This window comes from Mesoplodon bidens (genome assembly GCF_964165515.1).
Source record: "Mesoplodon bidens genome assembly, chromosome: 2".
NCBI classification, from domain to species: Eukaryota; Metazoa; Chordata; class Mammalia; order Artiodactyla; family Ziphiidae; genus Mesoplodon; species Mesoplodon bidens.
The window spans coordinates 112,195,029-112,201,028 of NC_138177.1; positions in this window are offsets into that span (position 1 = coordinate 112,195,029).

A 6,000-nucleotide genomic window follows, 5' to 3' on the forward strand; every position below is an offset into this window, starting at 1 on the left:
ACCATGTAGAAATTAAAACTGAGAAAAAATTATATTTTACTTAAAAATAATCACAATAAACCCATTATGTGATAACATACACACTTTATGAAAATGACTGTAATTTTCCAAACAAAAAAGCTAATGAGAAGAGTGACATTATTTTACATGCTTTGCAAATCCCTTTTATGTCTGGCTTAATAGGAGATAGCTGGGTTTATATCTACTTCTGTGTTTAACCTGTTGTGACATACCATTTTGGTTGAAGTATATAAAGAAAAATCTGGCCTCAAACAGGTACGTGGTTGGAAAAGGGAGGAGTATTTAAGAACTTCTTCAGATAGCCATGGATGTTCGTCTTTGATATTACATTAAAATTTGACTAGTTGTAAGTTTTTTAAAGATTAGTTGCAGTGTACAATCTGAATTCATATTAAGCAGCTCTTTATGCTCTGTTACATTAAAATCTAATAGTCCATTTTGCATTTTTAATGGATCTTTTACCCACACATGATTTTTGTAATATCATGCATTCATTGGTCATCTGGAAAATATTGGTTCACTGAGTTATGCATTTCTTCTAAAAGTTGACACACTATATTTTACAATATCAAAAAATCACATTTGTTAAAATCACTACTAGTCTCATCAGAAAAGTCTTCAGGTACTAGTAAGCTGCCAAGCTTACAATGGGGGATAGAAGTTTTCTGAAATTCTGATTTTCTTGAATAGGGACTTCCTTTGGCTCCAGGTCACTGATGGTAGTACCTATAATGCAATGCAGGGGATGGAAGCAGGGAATTAGGAGATTTGTGAGTAGTGAGGGCCTCTTGTTGGTATATATTTTCCATGGCTATTTCTCAGGCTAGGCCATCTCACTGTTACCTTTTTCATCTATGGACCCCTGAAAATTGCCTGACTTTTCCATTGCCACCATTAGTTAGCTAGAGCCACCTTATCATTAACTTGAAAATATTTGGGGAGTCTACTTATAGAGACAGTCTGAAGGGTGCTTTGTGGGGGTCCTTCTACCCTGTTCATTTGTGCAAGATGCACGCCACCATCCCGCCCTATGATGCATCATTAGGCAGCATCTTGGGAGGGCCAAAGTTTATACTATTAGTGGTTTCTGACTAAGGTTTTTCTTCTTTTCCAACCCACGATGGAAAAGAATGCATTCTCATAGCCACTCTTCTTCTTGAGGCAATCAACAAACCTTTTCAATTTTTCTGAAGTTTCCTTTTTTTTTTCTTATAGCAACCAGTTGAAATAGAGATAAAAGACTCCTTATCTTTTATCCCTTTACACTCTAATAGGGATGATAAGGTCTTACATAATGTTGGCCTTTGGCTCCACAAAAATTGAAAGAAAGCTAAGCTTCATTTAGGGGAAATAACAAAAGTCAGTAGCTTTCCTGGAATTTCTATCATAAGAGCCAGTAGGACCTCTGGGACAGAGAGGTAAGGAGATGGAAGAACAGTTTGAGGAACTGAAGACGTGTTCATAAGATCAGCATTCACAGCAGTGATGTGGGCAGAAACTGCAGAACTGGATTATACTCTTCTCTATATTTTCACTAGGTCACTCCTACTTACTAGATTAACTAGGGTAAAAAAGTGGAGATTAGAGATAAAAGACCCCTCAGTAAGTGACCAGGTTCCAAAAGTTTCCACCATGTACCAGTACCCTCCAGGAAGATTTTGTTGATTTAGTTTCCCTACAATTATCCCTTCATTATTCTAAAGTCTAGAGTTCAGAGGCAGATTAGTATATTCCAAAATTTGCCTTAGTCAAAGGCACTATTCCTATGACAGAGACATGCTAGGAAGTTCCAGGGTTCTCCAGGGAGCACTAGATGCTAGAATATCTTGTATTTGCTAAAACCTTCAGAAGGCATATAGAGCTAACTTGAAGTATGATCCATGGCCCCGTAGCAGTGGCATTATCTGGAAGCTCGACAGAAATGCAGAATCTCGGGTCCACACCCAGGCCAACCGAAAGATCCCCAGGTGATCCGTAAACACATTAAAGTCTGAGAAACACTTTAGAAACACTGAGAAGATGTGCGTTACATCCCCCACCCATATTAATTTCCATTGATCAGTCAGAGGCCTTGTTTCAGGCCAAAAATTTATGGTTGGTTTATAATATTATTGTTAAAAACAATATTATTTTTTAAATGATTACATTGCTTGAAAGGAAGACAGACTGGTGGAACTACTGCGGAAAGCTAATATATTTGTTTTATTTTTCTAACTTAGTCCTTGCACAGACATGAAATGAGATTTAATAGACCCCTTATCTGACTGGTAGGCAACAGATAAATCCAGGGACCTATGATTATACCTCGTCAGAACAAAATAGCTTTATTTTTCTTTCATGCAACTATCAACAAAAGTGATTCCCAAAGTTTAGTACCAGGACCAGCAGCATCACATCACCTGGGAACTTGTTAGAAGTGCGAATGCCTGGGCTAGCCAAGACCCTCTGAGTCAGGCTCTGGGGATGGAACTCAGAAATCTGTATTTTAATAAGCCCTCTAGGTGATCCTGATGCATGCCCAAACTGGAGACCCACTGGTCTTGATCCATAATTATCTTCTGATACATATAAGCCGACCATTTAAGGTTTTTTTTCTCTAGTGTCTAAGGTAAGCTTCCTTAACTGAGAACCAAATCAGCCTCTTCCCATGTCTTCGTTTGGAAAATCTAGGTGCCTACACTAGGTGATACCAAAAGAATGATCACATCAAAATGTTCTCATGGATATACTAAAAAAAAAAAAAAAAAAAAAAAAAAAAGCCCCCAGGACAAAAAACAAGCAAAAAAACCCCCTCTAGAAATGAAGATAGAGCTTGTATTGATACAATCGACACCTTTAGGTAAATAAAAGAGATTAATGACTGCCTACAAAATCATATTTATTTTTTTCCAAAGTTATTTAAGAATCTGATACTATGGTGTGCCCAGGTGGCTCTTGGACACTCAATTCATTTTTATTAATGCTCACATTAATATTTTGACTGATTAGCCTCATTGTCCAGAAATGGCTGATTTTTTAAATCGCAGCAGCAAGACATTAGACACTCCTGCTAAATGCAATGCAATATATGGATTGAATCCTGAAACAGAAAAAGACATTAGTGGAAAATGAATGAAATTAGAATAAATTCCAAAGTTTAGTCAATAGTAATGTACCAATGTTGGTTCCAAGTTTTGAAAAATGTACTATGGCAATGCAAAATGTTAACATTAGGGGAAACTGGGTAAGGGTATATAGGAACTCTGTATTATTTTTGCAACATTTCTGTAAATCTAAAATTATTCCAAAACAAAAAGTTTCTTTAAAAAATCTCTCCCTGACCCTTCACTTAACAAAACTGTTGCAGTATTACCAGGTTAAATAAATTAAAGAACTGCTCTGCACCAACCCAGGCTGCCCATTTGTAAGTAGACCAACATTGTTTAATTTGTTTTCTTGGGATGCCAGCAAATCTACTAGCAGTCACAAAACACATTTACTAAATATATAGGACAGGCAGTTAAAGCAGGAAAGGTGCTTCCTTTATTCTCCATTTCTTGAACTTTTGTGTATACAGTTTCCACTTGAGTACTTTGTACTTGGTGATATGTTGTGTTAATAATAATCCTTAAATCATTTCATGATGACTGTTCCCATCTACCGCCACCCTCCTCCAGAGCACTTAATGCAGTGTGCTGCAGGAAGTCGGCATTCAGAGCTCAGATTTCTCTGACTGACTGACTCAATGTGCTACCTGTAATTATATTTTAAAATTTAATCAAGGCAGTTCTAGGAACTCAAGGGGATAAAGTCAGAATCAACTATTCAAGTTAGGTTTGTATTAATTGTCTAGAGTGAATAGACTGCATCAAAACTTGTCAAAATGCAGAATTCATCAGTGGAAACCAGAATATCAGAAATTTAAATCATCCCTATGAAATACACTTAAGACTGAAGGTGAATAGTTCATGGTGAAGTTAGCATTTCTAAAATAAATTTTGAGCTGAATAGAAAGTTACCAGTCTTACTTCTTTCGTGCTTTTTAAAAACTGTATTTTGTTTTTTAAAGTAATCAAGGATCACAAATATTATTTTGCTCTGGTTGTTGATATGTGTTGAGAAATTCTGAAAAAGGCCTGAAATAGAAGGAACCATTTATCTCTCCAGTCTTCCTCAGTAGTATCTATGTAAAATAAAGCCAAAGCTACTTAAAAATACCAAGAATTATGATACAGCTAACCTTAGATATTCTCAAAGTGTTTCTGATATATCATCTCAGTCCTCCTAAAATTCCTATAAGTAGATGCAAGGCAGGAATTTCACCATTTTTCCAGTGGGAAAACGGAAATTCAAAGAGACTTAGAACAGCATCCAGATTGAACTACAAATTGTAGTTCTTAGGCCATTGCTCGTTTAACTTACAGTGTGTCATGCCCTTAGGTCCATATTACTTAGAGTAAATGACTAAGTGAACACAACCTCATATAGCTGCATATAACTCATTTTCTTTTCTTGACTCTGCAGTGAATGTTCAGAAGCAAAGCACTTGATGAAGTAAAGTGTGGATCCTTTAAAAGAAGCAGATGCATGAAGTTTGAAACAGTGAATGTGAGAGCAGTATTTGTTTTTCATTTAATTATTTCAACCCATGTTCCCTATTGTGGAGATGATAGAGCTTCATACAATTTTGGCAAAATGAATTTAAGCAAGAATATATATATTTGATGTATAGTTTCCCATATCTATGACTAAATGGGGAGACTTACCTCAGGGGTTCCCAGTTGTAGTAAGTGGGAAAGAATTATCTTTATGATTTCCTGATGTGAGGTAATAAATTGAAAATTATTTGGTTGACACAATTACAGAATTGTTGGTCAGAAGCCAGGAGAATTATCGATTTCTCTTCCAGGTTTCTTTCTCAGTAACAAAATAGTTTTCAAATACCTGAATAAGATTTTACATTCACACCATTCATGGGGAGATTTAATAATTGAGCAGGTTTACTATCTGAATGGTGCCTTCTAGCCTTATACAAAATGAAGATGCACCTAATGTACTTTACATAGCTGATAAAAGGTATTGTCTATTTAATATTTTATCTCAAATTAACATAAACATTTCTGCAATTGTTTTGAAACTAACATCTAACAAAGTGGTCAGGTTTGATGTTCTAGATAAGAAAATACGGTGTGTTAACTTTTCCGGAGGAACATTATATTGTTATATCAAACACTTAAATAGGAGTCATGGCATTGATCCATAGGCATCTTTATTAAAAATATGTCTCCCAAAACTTGGAATTGTGTTTAATGAACATAGCACATTTAGTCCATATAAACTATTAAGTAAGGTGGTTCCAGTATTCATTTATTCATTCATTCTATATAAATATTTCTCAGCCCTCACAACCAAGCATGGGCCATATGAGGAAGGCAGAGAAGCAAAACACAATAAAAGGCCCCTCTCTGCCAGTAACTTAAAATTTAATGAAAAATCAAAACATAGAAACATGAAGTCTTATATCTCAATCCAGGTGTTAAATAGCACTGGAAAAGAACAGTACTGTAAGGATTAGAAGATTATATCTCCAGATACATTCTCAAATATTAAATGAGGGGAAAGCCCTGTGTTTTGGAAACAATGTATTACAGTGGTTAGGAACATAAATTTCTAAAAAATTTTTTTGGAAAACATTATTACCTAAAATCATTCTACTGTGCTTAGATCTCTGAGGCTTATTTACTACTCATTGTAAGTTTGTACCCTTGAACACCATCTCTCTTAACAGCAGCTCCTCCCCCCATGCCCTGGTAACCACCATTTTACTCTCTGTTTTTAACAGGTGTAACTTTTTTAGATTCCACAAACAAGTGGTACCATACAGTACTTGTCTTTCTTTCTGACTTATCTCCCATAGCATAATGTGCTCAAGGTCTATCCATGTTGTCATAAATGGGAGGATATCCTCCTTTCTCATGGCTGAATAATATTCCATAGTGT